Source organism: Pelophylax lessonae (genome assembly GCF_965119305.1).
Source record: "Pelophylax lessonae genome assembly, chromosome: 9".
Taxonomy (NCBI): Eukaryota; Metazoa; Chordata; class Amphibia; order Anura; family Ranidae; genus Pelophylax; species Pelophylax lessonae.
In genome coordinates this window covers 236,699,343-236,715,330 of record NC_138776.1, presented here as the reverse complement: position 1 = coordinate 236,715,330, position 15,988 = coordinate 236,699,343, and the positions used below count along the sequence as shown (strand labels likewise).

Sequence of the window (15,988 nt, the reverse complement as noted above, 5' to 3'; positions counted from 1 at the left end):
ATTCACTGCACATCAGCATGCAACTAAACTTCAGCCACATCCAGCTCCCAGACATATACATAATTGTAACATTTTGCAGACAGCAACTTAACCCGTTGCTTACCATACTACATTCCCTCCTCTCTTTGAATAAAACATAACATGCACAACGTATTAATAAGATTAACAAAATGCATTTATGAACAACGTTGCTTACCATACTACAGGGACGTGAGGCCTATTATAGACTCTGAACCAATATCTTTCTGACCGGTCCTTTCGGATGGAATCAAACCGATCAGTGGTAACCTCTCTACAGGTAGGAAACTTTCTGGCATCCATAGACATCAATGATGCATACCTGCACATGTCAATTTTTCAGCCTCATCAAAGGTTTTTGCGTTTTGCAGTAGATGATCCTCATTTCCAATTTGTGCACTGCCCTTCAGGCTTGCAGCAGCACCCCAAGGGTTTACAAAGGTCCTGGCACCTGTGTTGGGCCTTCTAAGGTCACAAGGGGTCTTTATATTAGTTTATCTAGATGACCTCTTACTCAGAGATCAATCTGTGCAAGGCTTAGGGCAGAATATAGCTCTCACGGTGCGTGTTTTGGAACAACTGGACTGGATCTTAAATTTTGAAAAGTCGGCCTTGCAACCAGTTCAAGTCCTGAATGAAAAGGGTTATATAGAGGGGGACTTCCTGTCTGTTTTTGTCTGCCAGTGTCCATTCACCTATAGATGGCATATATCGCAGATAGTTAAGTATATACAGTAGCCTGCTCTGTGTCCTGTGATGTACTCCAAGAATTGGATTTTATGGGAAAGTAGGTAGAAAAAAGTCCAAATTTTATATTTTTAATCAAGACATAAAGTAAAAAAAAACTCAGAAAAAAAGGGAAGGAAAGGAGATCAGCATTCACAATATCAGATAACGCTGGCTGAGATAACAATGCAAGCAATTACAATGTAACAATTGTAGGTCTGCCCTTGATATTCAATCAAAATGGAAAACTTTAGGGAGGTTTTTAGCATTTGAGTATGAAAAATAAAAAACAACTAGAAAAAAAGGAAAAAATGTATTTAGGACAAACAATGGCTCTTAAATGCTGTCAGAAGTTTCCAGTGTAGCACGCAACCAAGTGTGAGCCCGGAGGGGCCCTGCCCATTCACTCAGTAACTCAGGGCTGGATACAGCCACTCTAGGGGCCACACCATGTAACTCAGTGTTATACCCACACACCTCTCATGGGCTACAGCCTATTAATGGATGGGGAGGGAAGTTGACTATACCAGGGCGTGAGCGGGACCGACCACCTGCTCAAACAAGGTGGGAGAGGACATTCAGCATCAGGACATGACCAAAAAAAAAGCAGATATTGTAGTAAGTGACATGTTAAATATGTGTAGTACCCTCCTAGGTAGGTGCTAGGTAAAACATATCTGTGACCCTGTTATGCTTATCAGGAGGGTCTGATCTGTTGGTTTAGCCTGTCACACGTTTCCAGGTGTGATTCACTGGGTCTTAGGGCGTTTCCCCACTGCAGCCAATGAGGGAGCTCATTGGAGAGTGGAGGAAACCTAGCCAGTGGTACACTCTTTCCAGTGGGAGGGCATTCCTGCAATGCATCCTGGGATTGGAGATAAATAGGAGGGGAGCATGTGACAGGGTGTCTTTGGGCAGGAAGCCAGGTCCCAGGAGGAGGGTGACGGCTGTCTCTCTTCCGGCTGCTGAGGAAGGTGGTCCAGGCAGTCGGCCTAGGGACCGAGGATTGAGCTGTGCAGAAGCAGGATCCAGTGTGCTGACCAAGTGGAGCAGCTGGGCAGAATACTTCTGGAAAAACAGTATTGTGAGTACTTAAGCATCTGCCCAGGGGTCTGCCTAAGAGAGGGGACCACTCCAGAGAGGTCAAGGGGATCAAGGAGCCAGCTAACCTGGAGTGTTACAGTAAAGGGGGCGCCAAGTTGTAAAGCCCTGAAGATTAAGGATAAAAGGGGGTTCAAGGAAGGACCCTAAAGTTACTCAGCAGTGCACTCTATTATTAAAGTCAGCTACCTCAGGAAAGGAGTGCCTTAGGAAGCTAAAAGGACTCTTTCACAGTCAAAGGTGAATTACAGTAAGCGGCCTAGCCGTGACTAGCTCAAGCAGCATTAATCAGCGTCAGTCAACGTTAACCAGCGTCAGTCAGCATCTTTTGTACAGTCTTTGCCTTTTTGTGCATAGTCCAGTTATTGGAGTATTCCACTCATCCCTTCTTCTATTCAAGTTACAAATAAAAACACAAAACCCAAAGAAACTGGTGTGGTCCTTGTCTGAGGTAAAATCACTTGGAAACATGTCTGAATGTTCTACTGTTGCTAATGGTAACCCAGGGGAACCCATCTTCAGCAGCTCCCTTGGTAGTAGTGCTACATATGGTTGAAACATATAGGACACTAAAATACCGCTGAGGTGCCCAAAAAGTGTCAGTCACATCTGGTTTATTGGCTGATGAAATACTGCAGGATTAAGGTTGCTGGTTCTGGTTTGCCTGTACAAGTTGTTGGAATGTAGAATCCGCCAGGGCTAACAGGGCAATGTCCAAACTAGAGGAGACTGGGACCGAGCCAGATACATGATTCCGCCATGGTCCCTAGATAGAGTCAAGGCATTCCCTGGTGCCCTTGCAGGTTGAGAAGGAGAGTGCTACGAAGAGAGAGAGCACTACGTTTATAGTGGGAGAGAGGGATGGTTGGGATATGGAGCAAGAAGTGCCTCGGCAAAGGGGGGAGATTAATGTCAAGTCTGTCCGTATTGTGTTTACGAACAGTGGACCAAAAGATCATTACCCCGGGCAATCCCACCACATATGGAGGAATGTACCTTTTTGACCACATCCCTTCCAACATAGGTCTAAAATGGATAGGTACATTTTGGCAAGTGTCATGGGCACCTGGTACCATCTCGACAACAGCTTATAATTATTTTCTTGTGTCTTGGTATACACTAAAATGGGGTGTGTCAAACAGTACAGGTGATGCAGTTGCTTGTCAGTGAACTCACACTGAAGGTCACGCTCCCATTCTTTGATGTACTGTATAGTGGCTTAAGGCTAGGGACAGCCGATTCAAGCTATTTTTAAAATGCCGAAACATATGAGACAGGGGGTTTTTTGGGCAGCCCATAAACGTTCAAAATCTGTAATGGTAGACCTGATCTGAGCTATATGATGTTGTGTGGGAACTAAATCATTAGGTTGGCAGCCCCTCTTAAAGTCGAAGGGGAAACTGCGATACCGCTCCCTAATGGTAGCAAGCAGGGCCAGGGTATCACCCTCCATAGTAGTGTTACATTTTAAGGAATCTTTAGAGCCTTTTTATACAATCTTAGATGTCTCAAAGTCTAGTGTTGTGCCAAAAAAACGAATATATAACTTTAGCAAGTTATATGGTAGATTACCTTGGAAACCTCAAGGCTTGAACAGAGCCAAATAAGCTGAAGGTTGAAAGCTTTGGTTTAATATTAAGGCTCATCATCACTTGATGTTACTTTAGCCAGGATCTTGCTTGAACATCTTGGTGCATGTGACGCCCAGCATGATATGAGGTAGGAAGTATAACAATACAGTTGGGCATCGTGTGAAGCTACACTACAGCAGGTAAGATGTAAATGTTACCTTGACATCTTCTGGCACACAGATCATTATAACCACTTAAGCCCCGGAGGATTTGGCTGCTAAAAGACCAGGGGGTTTTTTGCGATTTTTTACTGCGTGACTTTAACGGACAATTGCGCGGTCGTGCGACGCTGTACCTAAACAAATTTGACGTCCTTTTTTTCCGACAAACAGAGCCTTCTTTTGGTGGTATTTGATCACCTGTGCGATTTTTTGATCATGCGCTATAAACAAAAATAAAGCGTCAATTTTGCTAAAATCAAAAAAAATTTTTTTATATGAAATTCCCCCCCAAAAAAATGTAAAAATCTAAATTTTTTAACATTTTCGGCCAATTTGTTTTATGCTACATCTGTTTGGTAAAAAAAAATCGCAAAAAGCGTATTTTGATTGGTTTGCGCAAAAGTTATCGCGTTTACTAACAAAGGGAAAGATTTTTGTCATTTTTTTTTAACGCGTAATGGCGGCGATCTGCGATTTTTTTGTGGTACTGCGACATTGCGGCGGACAGATCGGACCCTTGACTGTTACTGCAAAAATGACACTGGCAGGGAAGGGGTTAACTTTATTGGACAGGGAGGGGTTAAGTGTGTCCCTAGGGGTGTGATTCTAACTGTGCAGGGACATTGCTATTGGTGTAAAAACAAAGATCAACGGTCCTACATAGTAGAACCGTCTGATCTTCATTTTTACACCAGGGAGAATGACGGGCGGCTTTTTTACATAAGCCGCTCCGCCTTTCTCCCTTCACAGGGGCGATCGTAGTGTGACCGGCGGACATCGAGTCCGCCGGTCACACGCACTGACTTGTCTGTGAACGAGCCGCGGCGGGCGCGCGCCTCGGAGGGCGCGCGCCCGCCCGCAATTGGCTCGCAAGTCAGTGACAGGCGAGTGACGAACTGATACGTCACTCTGCCTGGCCGGGGCTGACCGCCGCAGTATATAGTCGTGCGGCGGTCGGCAACCGGTTAAAGTATGCTACACGTATTGGCCCAGTAGTCCAGTAGTAATAATTTCATTTTTGGGATTGACTAGGTAAAGAATAGATTAAAGAAATTAAAGAATAGATTATAGATAAAGAATAGATTAAAGAATAAATAAAATAATTATATATATATATATATATATACACATATACACACACACACACGTACACGTACACACATATATATAACAATGTACTGTGTATCCAAAGGCATATTAATTACAGCATGTACATAGAGTGATGCAGATTTGTGTCCATATCCATTGATGGTAGTCTGAAGTAGTCATCTGAACATGTTTCGCCTTTAATCTGGCTTTGTCAAGAGATTTTCTACTACCATATATGGACTGTTTCAAAGCATAATATATAATTAATCTGATGACATATATTTGTATTTGTTATTAGTCAGCACCTCAAAAATTTCCAAACTTGATGCATTCATGTTGTTTAAATAAAAGGTTAAGATAGAGTTAATAGGATGGGATTAAGTGTCTGTTTTAAGGGTTAGTCCTCCCAAAACTCATACTTCTGTTTTTGGTAGATGCTGGAGACTTAAACCACCTAGGCTTTTTCTGGTGTCTCTTGGGAACTGTATTAGTGAGATCTCTTGTGGGGTTCCTATCTCCCTGCTGAACTTAAATGTATTCTATATTATAGGAAATGTAGCAGGAAGAGCTGTAACCAGGGCTGCAGGAACTCCCTCTTTTGGACTTACCCCTTGTCTCCGTCCCTACCTACCTCGTGAACCGTTCCTTGGTTCCACCCACTACCCACCTCCCAGTACCATCCCTTTTAGAAAATACAGAACAAAGTAACATTTGTGGTACTAAGTAATTTGTATGGAATTTGTTACTGATAACAAAAAAGCAGTAAAATAGATCCCATGCAGCCAACAACAATATATCCCCCAGCAACAATAGATCCAGCCAGAAACAATGGGCCCTCAGCAGCAACAACAGATCTCTCAGCAGCCAGCATCAATAGACTTCTGCCTAAACAGTAGATCCCTCCCAGCAACAACTGACCCCTCAGCAACATAAGGCCTGCCCCAGCAACAATAGACCCCCCTGCAAAACGAGATCTCTTCCAGAGACAATAGATCCCCAGAGGCCACATTAGATATTCCCAGCAGCAATAAATCCTCCTGCAGGAATAGATCCCCTCCAGCAACAATAGGTTCCTCAGCAGCCAGCATTAATAGACAGTGTAGCACAACCCAGCACTCCTTGCCATTACATACATTCAGGGCTGGAGGTGCCGGAACTGCGTTCCCCCGCGTTCCCGCTGAAAAAAAACCCTTTCTGTAACACAAAAAGGCTGCCAGAATCACAGAAACCTCCCAGGTGGCCAGGAGGAAAATATGGCAGATGATTTTGCTGTCATAGATGCTAGTTGTCCCTGATTTGCCAGGACAGTTCCACATCTTGGACTTTAGTCTTGATGATGCCGTGCCCTGGGCAATGTCCTAAAATCACCCTTATTTCAGTTACTATGCATGTGCAGTAACTCAGTAAGGTATTCATTAGGGGGTGATCTTGGGCAGCGAGTGGGCAGTTCACACAAAATTAGAGGTTGGGTTTGGGTGGGCCAATCCAGTAGGTGGGATGGATGTGGGAAGGTCTGAACCGAACCAGGAACCAAGACTGAAATATTGGTAACGGTTGGCACTGTCTGAGTACCCAAGATGTAGTTTGATAATTGATCCAGGGTAAATCCAATTGCCTCCTGGGGGATCAGGAAGGAATGCTTCTTCCACCACTGAAGCAAATTGGATCATGCTTTTTTGGGTTTTTTTTTTTTTTTTTTCTTCTAACCTCTGGAGTACTGGATTTTTTATTTTTTTATTTTTTTTATTTATTTCTATTGGTTAAAATGTATTGATAAATTGCCAGGTTTCAGATGCTAACATGGTCCAAACAAAAGAGAATTCCATTGTATTTTCAGTGACTATATATTTTGGGGTATTACGTTTCCTTTAAAATAATCTCAGACATTCATTTCACAAGCTTGCTTCCCCACATTTACTTTACTGTATAGCATATACAGATTTGTAGTGACCATCTGTGTTTTACTGCAGTCACTCAGCTGTCTTGACATAGACTTAACTAAAATAATATTTGAGCCACACAAATATTGGCACCCCTGCATTTCTTTCAGATAATGTACCACTTTGCCCAGAAAATTGTTGCAATTACAAATGTTTAGGCATTCTCATGCTTATTTCTTTAGTTGTTTCTGGTATGACACAAAAAAAGTGCAGAAACAAAAAGCCAAATCTGACAAATTATACGTGAAACTTAAAAAATGGACTGGACAAAATTATTGGCACCCTCAATTTAACCACTTACCGCATACTAACGTAGGGCTACGGTAGTGTACCGGGATGATGCCTCTAGCTAGAGGCATCATCCCGGTACCGTGGTTTGAAGCCGACGGTCGGCTTTCCGTCGGTACCGACCGATGCGGCTCGGGAGCCGCTCGATCGGTACCCGGGGGGGGCGGGAGGGGACGCCCCCCCCTCTCGCCGCCTTTCGTGGCTCTGCTCTGGGCTCCCGTCCCACCGGGAGCCCCGAGCACCCAGCCGGCACGTCCGCCGGCTGGATGGAGTCCCGATGAATGCCAGAAACGGCTTCGATTGGGTCTCCGATGACGTAACCCGGAGGCGGCGTCCATGACGTCACGTCCGGGTTACTGTGCTGCAAAAGGCGGCAAATTTGAAAAACGGCTGTATGCAAAAATGCCGTTTTTGGCGTTTTGCATACAGGGAAGTATAGTGGAGGGGTCTAGGGTCTTTTAGACCCTCGATCCCTCCATAAAGTGTACCTGTCACTACATATTGGTGTCACAAGGGATGTTTACATTGCTTGTGACAGCAATAAAAGTGATCAGATTTTTATTTTATTTTTTAAACTTTAATAAAGTTAAAAAAAATATAAAATAAATGGGAAAAAAAAATTTAGCCGCCCCCGTCACCGTTAGCTCGCGCACAAAAAAAAACGTATACGGAAGTCGAGCCGCAAATGAAATCGCTGTTCAAACCACACATGTGAGGTATCGCCGCGATCGCCAGAGCGTGAGCAATAATTTTAAAAAAAGAGCTACACTCTAACTCTAAACTGGTAACCGTTAAATAAATTTAAAGCGTCGCAAATTGAGATCTCTATTGACCGTAGTTTGTCGCGATCCCACGGGGGGGCGCAATTTTAAACCGTAACATGTTGGGTATCTATTTACTCGGCGTGACATGTTCTTTCACAATATACAAAAAAAATGGGCTAACTTTACTGTTTAGTATTTTTAAAAATTAGTAAAATGTGATTTTTCTAAATTTTTCCAAAAAAATGGCGCTTTAAAGACCGCTGCGCAAATACCGCGTGATAAAAAATATTGCAATGACCGACATTTTATTCTCCAGAGTCTTTGCTAAAAAAATATATATAATGTTTGGGGGTTCTAAGTAGTTTTCTAGGAAAAAATATTGGTTTTAACGTGTGAACAAAAAGTGTCCGAAATAGGGCTGGGGCTTAAGTGGTTAATATTTGATAGCACACCCCGTGAAAAAAAAAAAAATGAAAAATGTAACCATCAATGAATTTCTTACACCTCTCTGCTGCAATTTTGGACCACTCTTCTTTTGCCAACTGCTTCAGGTCTCTCAGATTGGAAGGGTGCATTTTCCCAACTGCTGTTTTTGAGATTTCCCCACAGGTGCTCTATAGGATTCAAATCTGGACTCATTACTGGCCAGTTTAGTACTCTCCAGTGCTTTGTCTTAAACCATTTCTGGGTGCTTTTTTAATGTGTGCTTAGGGTCATTGTCCTGCTGTAAGACCCATGACCTCTGACAGCGACCCAATTTTCTGACACTGGGCCCTACATTGCATCCCAGAATTCTTTGGTAGTCTTCAGATTGCATAATGCCATGCACAAGACTTCCAGTGCCTGAAGCAGCAAAGCAATCCCAAAATATCAGTGAACCTCCACCATTTTTGACTGTAGGGACTTAATTCTTTTTTTAAGGCCTCATTTCTTTTTCTGAAAACAGTAAAATGATAGGCTTTACCAAAAAGCCATAATTTTGTTTCATCTGTCCACAGCACATTCTCCTAAAATGATTTTGGCTTCCTCAGGTAAAGTTTGGCAAATTCTTTGCTCAACTTTTCTCTTTCAGAGAGATTAGCTACAGTGCCATGGGCTGTAAACTTGTTGACAATGTTGGGCACAATGGACCCAGGAACATTAACCGGTTGCCGACCGCCGCACGACTATATACTGCGGCGGTCAGCCCCGGCCAGGCAGAGTGACGTACCGGTACGTCACTTGCCTGTCACTTCCTTGTGAGCCAATTGCGGGCGAGCGCGCGCCTGCGGAGGCGCGTGCCCGCCGCGGCTCGTTCACAGGGAAGTTAGTGCGTGTGACCGGCGGACCCGATGTCCGCCGGTCACTCGCCGATCGTCGGTACAGAGGGAGAAAGTCAGGCGGCTGATGTAAACAAGCCGCCTGTCATTCTCCCCTGTGTAGAAACAGTGATCAGCCGGTTCTACTATGTAGGACCGTTGATCACTGTTCCTACACTAGTAGCCACAGCCAATCACAGTAGAAAGCACGCCCCTAGGGACACACTTAACCCCTCCCTCCCCAATAAAGTTAACCCCTTCCCTGCCAGTGTCATTTTGCAGTAACAGTGCATATGTATAGCACTGATTACTGCAGTAATGTCACTGGTAACCCCAAAAGTGTCAAAAATGTCAGTCAAGGGTCCGATCTGCCAGCCGCAATGTCGCAGTACTCCAAAAAAAAAAATCGCAGATCGCCGCCATTACGCGTTAAAAAAAAACACCAAAAATGACAGAAATCTTTCACTTAGTTAGTAAACGCAATAACTTTTGCGCAAACCAATCAAAATGCGCTTTTTGCGATTTTTTTTTTACCAAACATAGGTAGCAGAAAACAAATTGGCCAAAAATGATAAAAAATTTTGATTTTTACATTTTTTTGGGGGGGAATTTCATATAAAAAAATGTGAAAAATATTGTTATTTTTGCAAAATTTACTCTCTTTTTTTGTTTATAGCGCAAAAAGTAAAAATCGCACAGGTGATCAAATACCACCAAAAGAAAGCTCTGTTTGTGGGAAAAAAAGGACGTCAAATTAGTTTAGGTACAGCGTCGCATGACCGCGTAATTGTCCGTTAAAGTCACGCAGTAAAAAAATCGCAAAAAAAACCCTGGTCAGGAAGGGGGTAAAATCTTCCGGGGCTTAAGTGGTTAAAGCGGTGTTCCAGCTGGGAAAAAAAAAAATTTAAAGTCAGCAGCTACAAATACTGTAGCTGTTGACTTTTAACATATAGACACTTACCTGTCCAGGGAGCCTGCAATGTCGGCACCCCAGACGATTTTCGGATCCGCTGCAGGGTTCTGCTGCCGTTATTCGTTGTAAGGGAAACTGGCAGTGAAGCCTTTCGGCTTCACAGCTGGTTCCCTATTGTATATGCGCAAAGTGCGCTGTGCTTACTAATTGGCCCGGCGGTGGGGGAAGGAGGAGGGGGCTGAACTTCCGAGGGACAGCGCCGCGTGCCATCTCCCAGAAGTGGGGAAGGGTACCTGTCAAAAACAGTGTTTTGTGGCACCGGAGGGGGAGAGGAAGCAAATCGGTGGAAGTTCAACTTTTGGGTGGAACTCCACTTTAAGATCTCTGGAGATGGACTTGTAGCCTTGAGATTGTTAAAGCTTTTCCACAAATTTTGTTCTTAAATCCTCAGACTTTTTTGCTGCTCTTTCCCTTCTCCATGCTCCTTGTGGCCCACAGAGACACACAACAGAAAGGTTGAGTCAATTGTTCACCATTTTAACTGGTTGCCAATGTGATTTCTATATCATCAGCACCTGTTGATGCAGGTGAGTTTAATTACAAATTACAGGAGCATCACAATCTTGGAATGCAATTATTTCTTAAAATTTTGAGAAAGTGCCAAAAATGTTATAATTTTTATCCATTTTTGGAGTTTTTCATGGAATGTGTCAGATTTTGCTTTTTTTTTCTCTTTTTTGTGTCATACCAATAGAAACAAAAGTAATAAACACGAGAATGCCTAAACATTTGTGAATGCAACAATTTTCTGGGTTAAGTGGTGCATTATCTGACAGAAGGGCAGGGGTGCCAATATTTTTGGCTATGACTGTAGACCAAACAAGTATGGCTGCCCCCATGAACCTTTATAATCACACATTACATATAGAGACAAGGTTGTGTGCCTGCAGCTAGGGGGCGAGCGGCGTGCTCACGCCCCCACTCGGCAGCATAGACTCCGATGCACGGGGCAGGCAGCTCCGATTGCCGCCTGACACCCGCGATCGTTCCCCACTGAGAGAGAAGAACGGTCAGCTGCTGTAAACACAGCTGACCGTTCTTCTCTCTGGAATGATCACAGAGCGCCTGGGAACCTTCTATATAAATGTGAGCCTAGGGGAGTGATTCTAACTGTGGGGGGACGTGTCTTGTGAAATGATCATAGAGACCTGTGATCCTTCTATATAGGATCACAGGTCTCTATGATCATTTCACAAGCCACGTCCCCCCACAGTTAGAATCACTCCCCTAGGCTCACATTTAACCCCTTGATCACCCACAGTGTTATCCCCTTCCCTGCCAGTGTCATTATTACAGTAACAGTGCATATTTTTTAGCATTGGTTACTGTAGTAAGTCACTGGTCACCCCAAAAGTGTCAAAAATGTCAGTTAGGGGTCCGATCTGTCCTCCGCAACATCACAGTCCTGCAAAAAATCACAGTTCTCCGCCATTACTAGTAAAAAAAAAACAAAAAAAACAATAAAAATGACATAAATCTGTCCCGTAGTTAGTAGACGCAATAACTTTTGCGCAAACCAATCAAAATACGTTTATTGCGATTTTTCTTTACCAAAAATATGTAGCAGAGAACAAATTGGTCTAAAATGTTAAAAAATTTTGATTTTTAATTTTTTTTTTTAGAATGCTATATAGCAGAAAGTGAAAAATATTGTTTTTTTGAGAATTTGACGCTTTTTTTTTGTTTATAGCGCAAAAAATAAAAAGAGGTGATCAAATACCACCAAAAGAAAGCTCTATTTGTGGGAAAAAAAGGACATCAATTTTATTTAGGTACAGCGTCGCACGACCACGCAATTGTCAGTTGAAATAATGCAGTGCTGAATGGCAAAATATGACCTGGTCATTAAAGGGGAAAATCTTTTGGTCCAGAAGTGGTTAAATATACCAAGATTTTATTTGCTTTTTCATTTACACTCAATGCCAAGCAGTTGCTACGAAACTAAATCAAAATCTTGGGGTGTACAAAAAGTGTAGCCAGTGGTGTATTTTGGTTTTGTGCTGCCCTAGGCAAGACTAAAATTGGGCACCCCCCTTCCCCCTCCTATGTAAATTTGCCCCACTCCTTCCTTTTTAACGGATGTGACTCCCTCCAAAATTGAAGGACTCCAATTCCCAGCATGAACCCCTGAAATCTCAGGAGATGGGGGGTGAGAGGGTGTGGGTGAGAGAGAGAGAGGGAGGGTGGTGAGGGAGAGAGAGGGAGAGAGAGAGAGAGAGGGGGGGGGTGAGAGAGAGAGAGGGGGGGTGGAGGGAGGGAGAGAGAAGGGGGATGAGAGAGGGGGGATGGAGAGAGAGGGGGATGAGAAATTGGGAGGGAGAGAGAGAGGGGGCGTGAGAGAGGGGGGGAGGGAGAGAGAGAGGGGGGTGAGAAACAGGGGGATGAGAGAGAGAAGGGGGTGGGGGAGGGAGGGAGGGAGGGAGAGAGAGAGAACAGGGATGAGAGATGGGGGAGGAAGAGAGAGGGGGGATGAGAGAGAGGGAGGGAGAGAGAGAGGGGGGATGAGAGAGAGAGAGGGGGGGAATGAGAGAGAGGGGGATGAGAGAGAGGGGGGGGGGTGAAAGGGGGAGAGAGAGAGAGAGAGAGAGAGAGAGAGAGAGGGGGGATGAAAGGGAGAGAGAGAGAGAGAGAGAGAGGGGGTGAGAGAGAGAGAGAGAAAGAGAAAGAGAAAGAGAAAGAGAAAGAGAAAGAGAAAGAGAAAGAGAGGGGGGATAGAAAGAGAGGGGGTTGAGAGAGAGAGAGGTTGAGTGAGAGAGAGAGAGGAGGGGGGTGAGAGAGAGGTGGGTGAGGCGGCTCTAGCAACCAGTGGCCAAAAGAGTCTCAGGGGGAGGGGGGTTGCTTTTTTGCTGCCCCCCTGCAAAGTGCCGCCCTAGGCCTGGGCCTTGTTGGCCTAGGCCAAAATACAGCACTGAGTGTAGCACAATAGAAGGGATTAATCCTGATTTCCAGACAGTGGATGAAGCCATGCAAATCATTCCTTTACATCCCAAACAGCCAAATGCACATCCAGAACTTATGCTGTTTAGTACAAATATAGCCTAAGGTTAAAGATCCCCTTTGGTCATCGTCAGTTCTGTGCATGAAAACCATGGCTTCTATAGAGAAGGACTTGGGGCCCAACCTGACAGTATAACCATACAGGTTATAGTAAGAAGGTGCTAAAGGAACCAAAAAGCCCTCCAATCAAATTGAAGGTACAAAAAGTAAAAGTAAAGCTTCCAGTCCCTACGGTAGGTATTCACGTGACATATTTCATCACCTATCCCAAAAAAGGAGGATTCCTTATATCGGGACCTTGGACAGAGCCATACATTTTTTTTCCTTTTTGCTCCAAACAGTAAATGCGTATCTAGAACTTTTGATGTAAAGTGCAAAAATAGTCTAACAATATAAAGCTGAGCCATGCAATGTTTTTATGAATCTGTTGCAGAGTTTTTTTTTAGCTGCAGATCCTTCTAGGAACAGAAAAAACCTAGAAAAAAACACCTGGGGGGGGGCGGGGGATTTTCCAGAAAAACGGGGGAGAGGGGATGTTCTGGATGCTTTGTATTTGAAGATAATGTGAAGCAAAAGGTATATATAAAAATGACAAACTTTTATTACATGATTAACACAAAAACAATAATAATAATGGTAATACAAAAAAAAAAACAACAGACAACCAGTCTTGCAGACTGGTATAGACCATTTAAATATAAAGGTACATATGTTAAATATTAAAAGGCCTTCAATGCATCAATACTCATGGATGTACAGACAATGGATACCACACACTGTTGAAAACAGACTGAGATGACGAAATGTTGGATCCCCAACAAACCCCAACGCGTTTCAAACTTAAATAAGTCTTCTTCAGGGGATATGTATTGGTCCGCAGTTCTTTTGACAAGCATATATATGTGTGGTCCACCCACATGTATAGCAAAAAAGATATCGGTGGTGTACTGTAAATTTTTTATTTATAATCCAAGGAAGCCCGGGAGCATATCAGGGTGGAGGCTCTCTTCTGGGAACCACAAGGACAGGGGCTGAAAAAGAGACCGAGGCGGACCTAGATTCTATTGTTATACGTTATATTTCTTAGTCAAGACCTGGTAAGAAAAATCAGGTCAGCAGGTCCCTCAATATAGATATGGACTCTTTTTCACCTGCCAACTGCATACCTCCCCACACCCAGTGGGTTTGGGATGGATGCCAAAAATATAGTAACCCATGTATGAGTGCAACTGAGCAGTTAGATATCCTTCTAGGAACAGCACTCCCTGATGTCCTGCTGCTGACAAAGCTTAGCCACAAAAATTTGCAAAAAAAAAACAAACGACCAAAAAAAAAAAAAAAAACTTTTTAAGCAATGAGACATATAGCCCAAACATATTGAAAAATAGATTTAGAGTATGTGCTAAACATACTGCACTACATTACACATTAAACCTTTTTCTGCCACTGCCATATGTCATACGTCAGTGGCAGCGGAGGGAAGGGGGGGGCGGAGTGAAGGCTGGGGGTTCACACACTCCCAGCTGCTACAGCAGTCTATACTCCACAAGCCGACTGTCTGCTTTCTGTGAACACCAGAACTCTGTATCCTCCTGGCCTCAGCTGTCCCACCTGCTGGCCTGGGACCTGCATGATTGGTGTTACCATTCGCTGACCTCCACTAGGTGCCAAGAACCCTGAAGCGGCATGTATATTGTAATTGTCAGTTACATAGCAGCCATAGAAGTAGCTATTGCAGAGCGATCTACCCTCCATAAGTTTCAGTGGAAAGCAGGTGAGACATCAGGGGTATAAAAGACCCCTGATGTCTCATTACCACTGCTGGACCGGAAGGCTTTACCCCCTTAATGACCAGGCCATTTTTTGTGATTCGGCTTGGCGTTACTTTAACTGACAATTGCGCGGTCATGCGAGGCTGTACCTAAATAAGATTGATGTTCTTTTTTTTCCATAAAAAGAGCTTTCTTTTGGCGGTATTTGATCATCTCTGCAATCAATTTTTATTTTTTGTGCAAATTTTTTTATTTTTTTTTTTAAACAAAAAAAGAGCAACAATTCTGAAAAAAAAAATATATATTTTTTACTCTCTGCTATATAACATTCCCAATAATAAAAAAAATGAAAAATCTATTTTTTTTTCATAATTTTAGGCCAATATGTATTCTGCTACATATTTTTGGTAAAACAAATCCCAATAAATGTATATTGATTGGTTTGCGCAAAAAATGTTTGCATCTACAAACTAGGGGAAAGATTTATGTCATTTTTATTCATTCATTTTTTTACTAGTAATGGCGGCGATCAGACATCGGACACCTAATTGACATTTTTGGCACTTTTGGGGGGACCAGTAACATTACTACAGTAATGAGTGCTAAAAATATGCACTGTTATTGTACTAGTGACACAGGCAGGGAAGGGGTTAACACTAGGGGCAATCAAAGGGTTAAATGTCCCTAGGGGGTGCTTTCTATCTGTGTGGGGCATGGGCTTGCTGCATGAACAAAGACCTGTGTTCCTAAATAAGAGGAACACAGGATCCCTGTGTTCATTACTGACAGAACAGCGGTCTGCCGTGTTTACACCGTTCTGTCTCCACGGGGGAGCAATCATGGGTGCCCGTCGGACATTGGGGCTGCCGGACCTGTTAATTGGCTCCCCCTGTAGTCAATCAATGCATGTGCGCCCCCACTAGCGGTCCTGCGAAGTAACGTATAGGTATGTCGTTTCATGGGACAGGGCCGACCTGCTGCCGTAAAACTACGGTGACTGGGGACAAGTGTTTAAAAAACCACCTAAATATCCCCCCAAAACGTTTTTAGCCCATACTGCCGCCATGCATAAACACACCCACTGAAAGCATAAAAACAAGAGAAGGGTGCACCGACCTAGTGCAATAACATAAAGCGTTTATTGGAAATTGTTGAAAGTCACAACATACATTATACTCAAAAAGTATCCTGTGTGTAAGCATAAAACCATAGAATTCCTTGAAATTATTT

At 43.5% G+C, this 15,988-nt stretch overlaps 1 protein-coding gene across 2 annotated transcripts in view; it reads left to right on the top strand.

Annotated features, from left to right (window-relative positions):
- The first annotated feature begins 3,479 nt into the window (after window positions 1–3,479).
- Window positions 3,480–15,988, top strand: part of LOC309564539 (glycine N-acyltransferase-like) — an 82,461-nt gene continuing 69,952 nt past the window's right edge. The window contains exon 1 of one of the 2 annotated variants that reach the window (XM_082269181.1): window positions 3,480–3,616. The gene's annotated coding sequence lies outside the window, so the exon portion shown is untranslated. The remainder of the gene's footprint in view (window positions 3,617–15,988) is intronic. The other variant, XM_082269180.1, reaches the window with a different exon arrangement.